We start from the raw sequence: 13,179 nt of genomic DNA, 5'->3' as shown, positions 1-13,179 counted from the left end.
TATATATATGCATATATATATGTGTGTGCGTGTGTGTGTGTATGTGTGCGTGTATACACACACACATACACACGCTGGAATATTACTCAGCAGTCAAAAAGAATGAAATCATGCCATTTGCAATGATGTTGAAGGAGCTATATGCTAAGTGAAATAAGTCAGAGAAAGACAGATACCATATGATTGCACTCATGTGGAATTTAAGAAAGAAAACAGATGAGCATATGGGAAGGCGTGAATGGGGAAGACAAGAGAGGGAAACAAACAATAAGAGATTCTTAATGATAAAGAACAAACTGGGTTGATGGAGATAGGTGGGTGGGGATGGGTACCAAGGAGGGCACCTGTTGTGAGGAGCACTGGGTGTTGTATGTAAGTGATGAATCCACGAATTCTACTCTTGAAACCAATACAGTATTGTATGTTAACTAAAATTTAAATTAAAAAAAAAAACACAACGAACTGGGATGAACTAGGATTTAAATCCAGGAAGTCTGGTTCTAGAACCCACACTCTAAACTACTACATTATAGCATACTTGGGGCTTAACTTTTCAAATACATTTGTCCACTGGACCAAGGAGTCAGTGCTTGAAGTATACACTAGAATGCAAGTCTAAAAGGGCAGGGACCTCGTTTACCTTAGGTATCATCCCATCTCTACCACAGAAAATCATATGGAACATCACAGGTGCTCAGCAATTATTAAGACACATCAAGAATAGTGACTGACTGGCTGGTGCAGAATGTGTGTCATCTAAATGCACAACATCCAGGGCACCTGGGTGGCTCAGGTGGTTAAGCAACTGACTTTGGCTCATTTGACAGTTCCTGGGTTTGAGCTCCATGTCAGGCTCCATGCTGACAGCTTGGAGCCTGGAGTCTGCTTCGGATTGTGAGTCTCCCTCTCTCTCTGCCCCTCCCCTACTTGCATCCTCTCTCTCTCTATCAAAAATAAATAAAAACATTAAATGCACAACATCTACTGATGCATTTTTTAATAAGCAAAAGGATGCTTCTGGCATTAAGAGTGGCCTGTGGTCCTATTTCTGTCTAGAGGATATCAGTCATCACCAGTGTGGGGCATCTTACCTGTAGAACATTCTAACTTGCTGTTACAATGTGGAGCTAGTCGACTGAAACAGAGAAAACAGGAGTGTTTTGTTTGCTTATGGGGATGCTTCACATTCAGAGATATAGCTCATGGAGTTCAGGAAATGATGGCCAAAATAAGTGAGAGAGAGGAGTCCAAGACCCCACACCTCCTATCACTTTGTCCCTGATAGCAAAATGTGAAAGAAAAAAAAAAAAAATGAAAGCATCCCAATATTAGATTTGAGGAAAGATGTCATCTAAAACTCAGAAAAAAAAATACATAATCTTTAGTCTTGGTCTGATTTTCCTGACAGATTACAATGAAGGAGGCGGGTGGATAATGGAATTGAGATTTGCTAATTGGCCAATTTGGAGGGTTGCTTATGTTTTAGATTCTAAAGGGTGGAGGTCTGCTAACACCGTTGACTTTCTAGGCACTGGATTTTCTGCCTAGGAAAGTCATACAGTGAACTCTGCTGGTGCTGGTCCGTTACTTACTGACACAGAGCTCTACCAACCATGGGAAGAAGGGCCCAGTAATGGATATATATATAAAACTCCAGACCCTAGCTCCACCAGGATCCAAATTATATGCCAGCTGGGGTTCCCAAAGTGTGCTGTTTTCTATCACTGCTATAGCTTTAATTCCATATTAAACACTATGCTTTAAAATTTTTTTGAACTTTTTATTTAAGTATAAAAATACCAAATAAAGGATACAAATAGAACCGAGTAGCTCAACATATTTTCACAAAATGAACATACTCACATAATCAATACCCCGATTAAACAGAACAGTGTTAGCAGCTCAGTGCCCTCCTTGGCCACCGTTTTAGTTCTGACACAAAATGAAGTCCCAGAAAGCACCCTATGCCTAAAAAGCATTTAGTATGAAACATGCTAGTTGGGACATAAACCACAGTAAAAGACAACATATCACTTCCCTATTTTTTCAACAAAAGCTGCATCAACACAGAACTTCAAGGAGAGCAAGGTCACCCCTCATAGCAGTGAAGAGTGAACCTCTCCAAATCACAGGAATGGAGCCAAATGAACAGGCCTAATGACAATGAAGTGAAATTTAATTAACTACTCAGAAGCGTGTTTAACACAATCTTTTGGCACCTGCAAAGAACAGTCTTCCCTTCACCTTCTCCACTTCAAAGGTACCTACATCATCAGTAAAACCAAATATCCACTTAGTAAAGTATAAACAAACTACTAGAGGAGAGGGAATGGAAATATAATGAAGAAAATAAAGCCACTTGCCTCTCTGCAATCCACTTGCTACTCCTTCTTTAATGGATTTACAATGATAGTCTATCATCAAGGTACAATGGCAGACTTAATTACAAGGAGCTCCAAGTGACCTCAAGAAAATCATATATTGCCCTCTTCTGGGTACAAACCTCTTTAAGCCTAATCTTCCCAGTCAGGAAACCTCTTATCTCAGAGACAAAAGGATTCCTACTGGCCAATGAGTACCGGCTGTTTGAACACTCTTTGTAAAAGGGCTCTCCACGGCCACTACATCCAGGCTTTCCCCATTTTGCCTTACTCAAGGCTGTATTCTGTGCCAAAGGAAGGAAGGAAGGAAGGAAGGAAGGAAGGAAGGAAGGAAGGAAGGAAGGAAGGAAGGAAGGAAGGAAAGAAGGAAGGAAGGAAGGAAGGAAGGAAGAGAGAGAGTGTGAGAGAGTGAGAGGGAAAGAGGGAGAGAGGGAGAGAGAGAGGGAGGGAGGGAGTAAAAAAGGAAGAAAGAGAAAAGAAAAAAAGAAACAACTTCCTACAAACATCCACAGGAACTAGGGACTAAGTTTCCCTTTGAAGGAAACTCAGAAGCAAAGGCTGAATGAATGACATACTTTTTCATAAAGGGAGTAATCAGGCTCAAAGAACAATCCTGTGCGAAAAGTCTGTGACCTATGCTGAGGCTATGACCTTGAATTTGAATCTTCGGACACAAAGAATGTAGCCAATTGTTGAGCTCTGAGTTAGATCTTTACAGGAAGTTTGCAAGCCTTTCCCGCCAGGGCTAGCATCCAGTATGGAAGTTGGGGGTGAGGGTGGTATCTATTTAAATGATAGGGAATAGCCCAACATCATAACTGTCCACTCACCAATAACTTTCTAATGGATTTAACTGTATTTCGATCAGAAAAAAACCTTCTGGGCTTAAAACTTTATTATCCAAATCAGATTTGGAAGGATTATGAACATATCATCATATACACAGGAAACATATCCCTGAACAATCATTCTTTGAGGTCATAGGCCTTAATTTAGGTGGACTTTCAGATCAAATACCTGTCTTTGATGAGCCTGGGGAAAAGAGGTGGAGAAATGTGCCTGCACCTGTCATGGATAGAGAAAAGTCTCTTTTTTGTTTTATAACAATAATGAAACCCTGCAATAAGGTAAGTCAGTAGAACATATTCAGAAACAGTTCTTCATTGGCCAAAGATCAACTGGGGGTTCTAACAGACTTGTGTCTCCCAAACGCCACGTCTCATGCTCCCAAACCAGATTAATGATGCTTCTTCAGAATTACTTTCTTCCTTCCCAAATCCTACCTCTGACACACTGCTGCAAGTAGTTTAACTGTGAAAGGCCTTGACCTCCTTTCTTTGTCTCTCCAATTCAAGTGTGTCTGTTTCCTTGGGGCTACCAAGCTCAGTTGGATGGCTGGCCGGAGCAGAATGTAGCATCAGCCAATCCTGGAACAATGGGCCCCTTTCTCTGGCTGTCACATGAACAGCGTAGTGTTACAGCTATTGTCCCTCCAAGCAGAGAGGGAGAGGCACGGGTTCTCACAGACTAGCTCTTCTCCCTGACCCCCTCTGACCAAGTCACTAAGATATTTTTTAAAAAAAGAAGAAGAAGAAAGAAAAAGAAAAAAGTTGTGCCTTCTGACTGGAGCAAAGGAGCCCTAATAAGGATTGCAGTGCATCCAGGGACCACCTGTGTCACAATACCCTGTCAGAAGTACCCACCCCTGAGCCCCACAGGGCCCAGATCATTAGAAGGGGCGACAGTATCTGCCAGTGATTCTCAGGCCGCTGTTTGAAAACAGGCTGCACAGAGGCCTCAAGCCTTGCTAAACTCTCTAATGAGCTGAGCGTACACACTCCTCTGTTTAAGGGAGGCGCAGGAGATGGGGTTATACTGAAAGGCAGACGCTGTATACCACAGATCCCAAATCTCAGTGCGGGGGAAACACCAAGGAGGCAGGGGAGAATGATCGGGGCACCGAGGAACGCGGAGGGTAAGAATGACTAAAAGAAAACAGCTAGTCAGAGGTAATAAGAATTTCGGGGTAGGGTCAGCAAGGAGCACAAAAGTTGAAGGAAAACACAGAAGCCATCTAAAAGAGGCTAGAGCCTTCAGCAAGAGATGGACTGGAAGAAAGTTTCAGGGGCCATGGGGACAAATGGCTTTTATGAAAACAAACCGGTTTATGTTCATCTTTAAATATTTTAATAATTAATAGTAACCAAAAAATTTATGAAATAATTAATATATAATACTTAATAATAAATGTTTGGTAATTTAACAATAGCAACCAATAACAATATATGACAGGCTTATAATTAATATATGAGCATTAACAATAACTACTGAATTAATGGTTTAATAGCTTTAAGTTTTGTGTGAACTTCCACCACAGTTCCAAGCCTTAAGGCTCAGCTACTCAGAACTACACATTGGACGACACTTTGTAAAGTTTAAGTAATGGGAAATGACAACTTCACGTGAAAAGAAACAGCACAGCAGTGTGGCAAAATAATCCCTAAAATGAAGATGTTAGGGGAAAATGTGAATTTACATCCAGATGATGCCAGAAGAAACATGGCCCTGACCCTACCCCCATCCACAAGAAGCCCCACAGTTGTTGAAAGAATTAACAGTTTCCTCGCTTCACACCTTCACGTGGAATGGGGGCTCCATTTTTATGTGACTCCTAATGAGTGTCCCAAACCACATCTGGTTTACATGACGAAATAGTCGCAGTGTAATACGAGGGGCGGCGGGGAGCAGGCAGAATCTAGTCCTAGGGTCCCCGGTGTGTTAACTCACCGCTTCTGTGGAAGGGTTGAGTCTCTATGCCTTGAAACATCTAGCAATGTCTGCAGCCGCGTGTTGGCTGAGTTTCATGATCTAAAATGTGCCACGCACACTCGAATCCTCTCTCTTCGAAGCCCCACAGTGCCAGGAAAATTTTGGTGAGCACACCAAATCCTCTCTCTAGAATGAACTCTCGGAGAAGCCCTCAGAAGGGCATATTGGCCCTTACAACACCCAGACTCACCCAGTCAGTTGCATTTTTTTAATCTTTACTTTTCTTAAGGCAAGTATTTCAGTAACCCCACATAATAAGCATGCCTTTGCCCTATACACCTGATAAATGCATGATGGGTAAAAATAAAACTCAAACCAACTTCTTTTTTAATGAATGCAAAAACATGTTGCCACTAATTCCTTGTCCAGAAATAAATAAAGTACAGTTCTGAACATATCAGTGGAGGTAGGTATGTAAAATTTTTCATTTTGATTGCAAAATTAATCCCCTGGGCCCCAAACCAAGATTTCATACTTCTGTTTTGCTCCTGGAGGAACAAGTTAAGTTTGTGCCTTGGTTTTTAGTTTACCGTTAAAAAATGTTTTTAAAGAAGACAAACATGATTCTTTACCAGAAGGTATTTATACGGGACATAGTGGGATGGTCACCTGTGGCGAGGTTTGAGAACGGAGCCAATGCACACAGCTCGTTCAGGTTGGCCAGGACGTTCGTGACAAGGCACTCAGTCACCCACCCTCTAGGATGGAGGCCTCTTTGCTCTCAAAGATAAGATGTTTTTAACAGATGTTAATATCCTGCACATGTACCTATGAAGATGAGATTTCCATGCTGAAATACTGTTTCCTTTGTCTTAGAAGGGGGAAGGGTACAATTTATGGCCCTCTGAGTCGGACACTGAGGTGGTTAAAATGCTTTACATAGTTTCTTTATCTAAAAGCATAAATCACTACAAATGAAACAGGAGAGGAAATCACTAGAAATGAACCTCCATCATAACAGGACAGATGATCCCATTCACACTTTCCAGACTGGCTAATGGCAGAGTATGCCTTTGCAAATGACATCCACATGACAACCTATAGTTCTGCAAATCAAGTTGTATAAAGTAAAACAACACTGGTTTGTACTTTTTTTCCTCATCGAGTGAGAAACCCTCACATTAAGTGCTGTAAGTTAATCTTCTGCAATAATTATCTTTAAAAGAGAATGATCACTGTGACAAAATAAGCTTAAATTGTGAAGAAAATAGAGTCTAGAGATAAATACCAAATCTTGGGAAATTCAGAGAGAATGAATGGGTGAATGAATGAATGAAGACATTAAGAGACTAGTTAAGAGACTCGCAGAAGTACAAGCAGATGCAAGCTTAAACTAAGGTAGAAACATTCATTTTGGAAATAGCATTGGAAAAGAAGACAAATCAACAAAATCCAGTGAGTTGTCATTGATTCTTAAAACTGAGCTAATTTTTAACACAGAACACTAGGTGCACATCCTTGAGAAATTGAGGCAGGCAGTTCTTAATATTGCTTTGTTTTAAGTCCTAACAATGTGGACGTTTGCACTCCATGAGCTGATGCTGCTCCCTTCCTGCCCTAAGTCCCCGGAACTTGAATGCATCAGCCTATGAATGATCATCTTGGTTCATCTTTTGGTGAAGATGCCCATGAGCGAAAATGTCTGTTTCTGCAACATTACCATCTTGGTCATTACCCCGCAATGTTTGTTCACTTGTCCGTATGTTATTGCCTATTTTGATTATTATAAAAAAATGAGTGAGATGGGGCACCTGGGTGGCTCAGTCAGTTGAGTGTCCGACTTCAGCTCAGGTCATGATCTTGGGGTTCGTGAGTTCAAGCCCTGTATCGGGCTCTGGGCTGATGGCTCAGAGCCTGGAGCCTGCTTTGGATTCTGTATCTCCCTCCCTCTCTGCCCCTCCCCACTCATGCTCTGTATCTCTCTCTCTCAAAAATATATAATAAAATATTTTTAAAAATTAAAAACAAAAAATGAGAAATGAAACAACTAAAAACATACAGTAATAAAAAGAAGCTTTTGTCTCATGAAACTTAATATATGTGAACCAGAAATGAAAGAAAAAGATGGCCAACCTTTGGCCTGAATCAAGACATTTGTTGAATTTCAACAGATCTACTGTTGTTCAAATGAGAAGGGAAATATCAAAATTATAGAATGTTTAAAGAAAGAAAAATTAAGGAAAGGAGTAAACCCTGAATGCAGGGCATAAATGACTAATTAAACATTTTGTAACTTACATGGTTCCTAGGGCCAGCATCCCTTAAAAAAAGGTAGGCTTTGGCACCATCAATCTTTGGACCTATTTTTAGGAATGCATCCTATACTAACAGAGGAAAAAATAGTACTAAACTGGTCACCATATTTATGATTGAATATAAAAACAAATACAAAGGGATGTATGAATTGACAGGCACAGGGCAAAAGCGCTTTGGATTACTGGCAATGGCTTTGCCAGGGCCCGACACTGTCATTCACAACCAAAACCACCCCACAGGTATAATATACTCAAGGTCTCGTATCCTAGCTCTACCATAGGGTTGAATATATAACATCAGTGCGATGGCATCCAGTGTTTCATAAGTCTCAGGATATTCTATCTTGTCCATTTACCACTCCAGGTTACTAAGTTTGCACACTATGTCTAGCCAAATTGTAAGTTCTTGCCTGGCTTCTCCATAGCCCTTAGTATGTATGACTATCCCAAACACTTTGTGTGCTAAGAAATGTCACCTAACATTTATTCGTTCCATCTTCCCCGACAATCCTTTAGCATTTATTACGTAACTCTTATGTGCCAGCCATGCAGATAAAGGCTTAAAATAAGGAATGGTAAACACACCAATCAGTTAGACAAACATCCAAGGAACAACTACATCTGACACAATATGATAGATGCCATATTAAAGTGATTCACACAGAAGACTGGGAATCATAAGAGATATCGCTGAGTTTATGAGAGACAATTAGGAAAAGTGGCAGAGAAAGAGTCTTATTTGAACTGCATCTTGTGGCATAAATGAGTAGTAAGGGGATTGGACTAAAAAGAGGAACAAAGACATTTCTGGCACAGAAAACAGCATACACAGCTAGTCTGGGGAGAAGAGCAGGCAATGTATCCTTTAAAGGAACAAGATCAAGATTAGTGGGGTAAGAGGCCAGGGGAAGAGGTAAGCAGAAAATGTGCTATGTTGCTCTTGCATGTCACGTTAAAAGATGTTAGGTGTTATGCTATACACCAGTGTTGGTCCACTTGTGATCTTAGGTCACCTCCATCAGATTCATTTAAAGATCTGCTCAAATGTAGATGTTTGGCCCTTGCCTCTCGTGTGAAGCCCTGAAACCTGCATTTTGAATAAGCACCTGGGCACCTGGGTGACACTGATGCTCACCATCAGGAGAGCTCCCAAAGATTTTTAAACAAGGTAATGTCATGATCGGATTTGTATTTTAGGAATACGCTACTAGACCAAGCAGACAATCACCAGGAAGGTATAGTCACGGCTGCTGCATGAGCATGTGACTTGGGTTTGCCATGGGGAACCTGTAAAACTGCGGACTTTTCACATATCTCCTAAGACTTACTGCATGTGGATCAAAGTGGAGGGGGCTGGGATTTATCCTAGGTTGAGCGGTATGAAATTGCCATTTTATATATGTCAAAAATGGGCAAATGTTGGCCATTTCTCACAGCCTAGTCTGCCTAAGCTGAAAATAACAGGAAATGAATGCAGAGCCGAATGCTTTTCCTCGTTTATTAATTATTGACCCCATTACTCACTTGGCCAATGATGGAAGTGACATAATTTATGCACCTAAGACAAATGTGAAAAGACAAAAAAGAGGTTCAAAAGCAAATACCAGTGAGGTAAAGCAGCTAATCTAAGGACTGTAGAGACAGAAGGAACCCTGGAGATTAGCCAGCTCTTTCCCTCCCTCCCAATACAAATTTACATAAGAGGAAGCTGATGGGAGAAGTAACCTGCTGGAGGTTATACTGAATATTTTGTTCAATTCCTCAGTGATACATCCTCTTCATTTTAATAGATCTTGAAATCATTATAGCTAAAAAGTATTTGGGATTTAATTTGTGGAGAGCTAGTGTCACATGATGCCCTCAAATGCATAACGCGGGGAGAAGGGAGACAGAAGGCAAATACTCATGCATTTTTAAAATGAAGCCAATGAACGTAAATAATATGGAACACAGACCAGCGCTGGAAATGTAATAGACACTTAATAAATATTTATTGAACAAATGAATGTCCTCTAAGAAATAGGTTAAAGGAGGTATATTAATGCAAGGAGTTTCTAAGGCAGTATGCAGGGTGTAAAAGACTATAGGTTTCCCACCTGCCAGCCCATCCTAAGCACCCTTTGGCCCCCGACCATGACCTCTCCTCTAAAATCCCAGCCCTGCCACATGCACCTTTCGCTCCTCTGAAAGGGTCCCAGCAGAAAGCAATACAAAGATCATGTGTGAGTTAAATTTGGCAATACATCTCATCCTAGGTGGTTGTGAAGTCCGCATGAGCACAGCCTTCACAGCTCATTCCAATGTGAACAATAGCTAACCCTCAGCTATATTATGGTGATACAATGGTTAATAATGTTAGCTGTATCTCCTCCTTATCATCATAACTAATTATCTGCCAGGCTTTTAGCACTCCACAGGCACTGATTCATCCAATCCTTTTAACAATCCTCTGGTGTAAGGATTATTATTATCATTCAGACTTTATAGATGAAGATAAGAGAGATTAAGTAACTTGCCCCAAACCCCACAACTGGAACGTGGCAGCGTTGAGAGCTCACCTCAGGCTGCCAGGTCTCAGACCTCACCCCTACTGAACTCTTTGATCTCAGAGCAGGAAAACTAAAAGTACCCTGAAAGTTGAGCCCTTGGAGCAGTGATGTCAGGAGAATGACACTTCTGGATAGAAAGCCTGGATCCTCATCTTTTCATCCATAAGGAACGAAGTATCTTCAGTTCAGAAGACCACACACCATGTGAGATGCAGGATGTAAAGGAGAAAGGCAAGAAGAACCAGCGAGGAAAATCATTCTCTGTCCAACATGGATTTTACTGCCTGAGAACTTTTCGGCTAATAACATCCCAAACTTTAACTTTCCCCTAAAGAATTTGGGTCCTCCCATGAGGATATTATCTAAGGAAACATCAAATAAATCACTATACCTCATTTACTCCGTGGTACCATCCTTAATTCCAGAAAGAACTATAAAGACAATATGTTTCCCTTAAATCAGGGCTCACAGTCCAAGCTCTTTAAAGGACTACCACAAGATCGTTCTGTGGTCTGAAGAAGTGCCCCTCCCAACGTTCGCTGTGAAGCCAGGCATGCCGACAAGGAACAGGTCTCTCTGGTACAAGTCCTCAGGTTGGGATCCTCACACCCCTAAAGGACTCTGAGAAGGCAGGAAGAGAGAGCATCCTGAGCCTGTCTGCCCTAAGCAAATATCAAGTACTGGAGAAAGAAAAGTTTGGAAAATAAGTAAAGGTTCCAGAGAAGGGAAGCTGGTGTGGAAGAAAGGGTCCTGCTGAAACTGCTTTTCCTTCCCTGATTTCACTCTCAAAACCTCTCTACGTCCAGCTCTGACACCCGTCAACAACATAGAACAAACATTGAAAAGGCAATGCAAGGGCATAAATAATGCAAAACAAAATGCGTAATCGGGGTGTTTCTCCAGAAAAAATACTCCAGGAAGTTCCTAAATAGCCCCCAAAAAACAAGGCCAAACGTAAACAGTAACAATAAACCTTTGAGACAAAGTAAACAACCCAGACTGAGCCCATCCCGCCCTGGCTCACGCGGCACCCGGGTCTCAGGACTAAAGGAAAACATGCCCCCAACCCATAACAAACCAGCCAGGGTCCGGCCAAGGTCCAGGAGGTGCCAGAAGTGAGTTTGCCCAACTCTTACCCAGGTCCCGAGATCTGAGATTTGCAGCACAATCCCTTCTGCCCGGTTTTCACCCAACGCCAGACGAGAAACAAAATCTGTTCCACCAGCGCAGTCGGCCTCCAAGTAACGTCCCGGCAGGCAGCGATGCCTGGAGGGTCAGGCTCCAAGGTGGACCCGCGGGAAGGGAGGCCGGTCTCCACGCGTGTCCAGACCCCTAGTTTTGTGCACCGGGGAAGCACTCGCCGCAAACTTCAACAAGGCTTTCCCCGTCTGGCCCGAGATGCTGGAGGAGGAGGGGAGTAACCCGAGCCGGGGCTGGGATGCGAGCAGTTGCTGCTGCTGCAGCTGCCGCGGCCGCCGGGGCAGTGGCCACTGGGGGGTGTCACTTGGTGTCTCTCACTCCCGAGTGCACCCGGCGGGATCCTACCGGGCAGATCCAGAGTCCCAATCACGTGTCGCCCCTGCCGGAGCGGCTTCTACCCACTGGGAGTAACGCAAGCGGATAGACCCTCCACGAAGTTGGCAAACTCTCGGGACAGGGGGCAGGGGGCGGGGGCGGTCACCTCAAGAAACGAATCAAGGGGTGGTGGAAAGAGTGCCTGTCTGCGTTTAGTGCGCGCGCCCGAGTCAAAGTCCCTGGCAGGTGTTCTAGACCCTCTATCAGGACTTGAGGTACTGGGGACAGCGCCCAGTGGCCAGCTGGATGGACCTTAAGTCCGCACTGGTGCCAGTGAAGGAGCGCAAATGAGGGACGTGCCAGAGTGTGCGTTGCGGCCACAAAGTGGTTGGAAGGTGGAGGGAGGATTTCGCGAGAGGGGGGCACTGAGGAAGCCTGCTTTACAGAGGCGGGGCAAAGAGAACTCCCCGGACCCGCTGGGGAGTCCCTCCAGGCGCTCTGCCTGGCGACGCCCAGAGATTTCTTGGGGAATGGCTCCCTCTGCCGACTAGCCAAGGAGGCCCCCGGAGACCACTCACAAAGTCAGAACGGAGGAAAGTGTTTTTTTCTCCATTTTAAGGTTGGCTAGGACGTGAATTCTGCAAGCCGTTTCTCTGTCTACCTTCTTCCTTCTCAAAGAATTTCGCCGCGTGCGGACGATGAAGGCGGATACAAACTTAAAATCGCTGGAAAGTTCTTATATTAAGCTGGATCTATCACGACCCTACACACACCCCTCCACCACCTCTCCAAAAGAGGCTTGTACTCCATGCCCAAGCCAGACGATCATTTCCTACCGGATTTCTCTTCCTTACATCAATATGAACTCTCTTCTTGTAGAACTGTCAAATGCACATCCATCTCCAGTCAGTAAAAGCATCTGCAAATAGTCCATACTCAAAATGATGCTTGAATGAATAAGCATATATCACCATCCTCCTAGGTCACATCCCTGGAAATACACAAGGGAAGAGTGTGTTTGTTTGTTTGTTTGTTTACCAGGCATCATTTCCCCTTCATCTGGTTAACAGTAGCTCCATTTTTCTTTGGAGGCCAGTCCTATCTGTCAGCCTTAGTGCAGTCTGGATGGTAAGGTCTATCAGAATGGTCCAGCTTTTCCAGGTCGGAGAGTGGGCACCTGACCTAAGTTAGTCCCTTTTGATCTTCTCTGCCAGGAGTTTAAACTTGGATCAGAGCCATAAATCTAGAGCTGATTGACTACATGACTGTGTTCTGAAGATAGCCCATTAGATCATGTCACTTAATTCCCAAAGCTACCTAGCTGTATGTTTTATGAACCTGGTTGTTTCACTGCCTCTGAGTTTTTTAATCAACTATATTGAGACATGATTTACATTCAATGCATTGCACTCATATTATATACACAATTTGATGAGTTTTCAACAAACGTGTACACGCATGCAGCCACTACCACAAGCAAAATAATGAACAATGCCACAGCTCCAGAAAGTTCCTTTGCACCTTTGTTGAAGTGTTTCCCAGACCATGTCATCTGCGCCCACTGAGCTGCTTTCTGTAACTACAGATTAAATTAGTCTTCTCTAGAGTTTCTGGAATGGAATCACATAATATGTATTTGCGTCTGGCTTC

At 43.1% G+C, this 13,179-nt stretch overlaps 1 protein-coding gene across 1 annotated transcript in view; it reads right to left on the bottom strand.

Annotated features, from left to right (window-relative positions):
* MEGF10 (multiple EGF like domains 10) overlaps nt 1-11,340 on the bottom strand; it is a 171,714-nt gene extending 160,374 nt beyond the window's left edge. The window contains exon 1 of the mRNA XM_029942159.1: nt 11,151-11,340. The gene's annotated coding sequence lies outside the window, so the exon portion shown is untranslated. The remainder of the gene's footprint in view (nt 1-11,150) is intronic.
* Nucleotides 11,341-13,179: the final 1,839 nt, after the last annotated feature.

Source organism: Suricata suricatta, chromosome 6 (assembly GCF_006229205.1).
Source record: "Suricata suricatta isolate VVHF042 chromosome 6, meerkat_22Aug2017_6uvM2_HiC, whole genome shotgun sequence".
Classification (NCBI taxonomy): domain Eukaryota; kingdom Metazoa; phylum Chordata; class Mammalia; order Carnivora; family Herpestidae; genus Suricata; species Suricata suricatta.
The sequence above is the reverse complement of the archived record's forward strand: the minus strand, read 5'-3'. Positions and strand labels throughout refer to the sequence as shown.